Source organism: Penaeus vannamei, chromosome 36 (assembly GCF_042767895.1).
Source record: "Penaeus vannamei isolate JL-2024 chromosome 36, ASM4276789v1, whole genome shotgun sequence".
NCBI classification, from domain to species: Eukaryota; Metazoa; Arthropoda; class Malacostraca; order Decapoda; family Penaeidae; genus Penaeus; species Penaeus vannamei.
In genome coordinates, this window is record NC_091584.1 from 16,705,039 (window position 1) to 16,705,780 (window position 742).

A 742-nucleotide genomic window follows, 5' to 3' on the forward strand; every position below is an offset into this window, starting at 1 on the left:
GATGGCGTGTTGTGAATAATAGGTGCCAGTTCGTCACCAGATGTTATTGTCACTTTTAAATCCTGTATACCTTAAAGGTTGTTATCATTTTGCCTCATTTTATATGTATTTCGTATGGAAAAATATGACCAATAATATCTTCTAATTTGATAACCATTTGTTTGCGTTAGCCCACTTGTGATTTGTATCGGAATGTACTACCTTATTTTTTCATTCCACTGTTTTAATTTGAGATCAGCCATGTTTCCTCATAAGGCAGATCTACATCTCAGGGTTTATTTTTACAGCTGATATATTCCACATGGACACAGTTTTAGATTACAATGGATATCTACATTCTGTTGACGGAATATGTCACGTTTTTTTTATCATTATTTCCCGCTTCACCTTTGTAGACGGGGGGGGGGGGGTCATTTAAAAGTTGGAGTACTTTTTTTATATTTCTATTCTGATATTTTTATTTTGAAAGGAGTATCTATTTTTTGGATGAAAGTTTCTGAAATACATTTGTATCAAAGTTGATCAGGTTATTGACTGAACATTAGAAAGATTTATTAATTTCATAAATCATTAAAGTCAATTTTCATTTAACTTTTTCTCTTTTAAAGCCGCTATTATATCCGCCGGTCATGAAATCATTTCATCCCGTAGTTGTATCACTATTTCCATTGCCTTGATAATAAATAATTTAACACCACAAAACAGTAGAGGGTAAGGAATGATAAGGTATTCTAAGTAGTTG

At 32.2% G+C, this 742-nt stretch overlaps 1 protein-coding gene across 1 annotated transcript in view; it reads right to left on the reverse strand.

Annotated features, from left to right (window-relative positions):
* Window positions 1–729: 729 nt before the first annotated feature.
* Window positions 730–742, reverse strand: part of LOC113814794 (sodium- and chloride-dependent glycine transporter 1-like) — a 43,873-nt gene continuing 43,860 nt past the window's right edge. The window contains exon 13 of the mRNA XM_070114878.1: window positions 730–742. This exon is cut by the window's right edge and continues 962 nt beyond it. The gene's annotated coding sequence lies outside the window, so the exon portion shown is untranslated.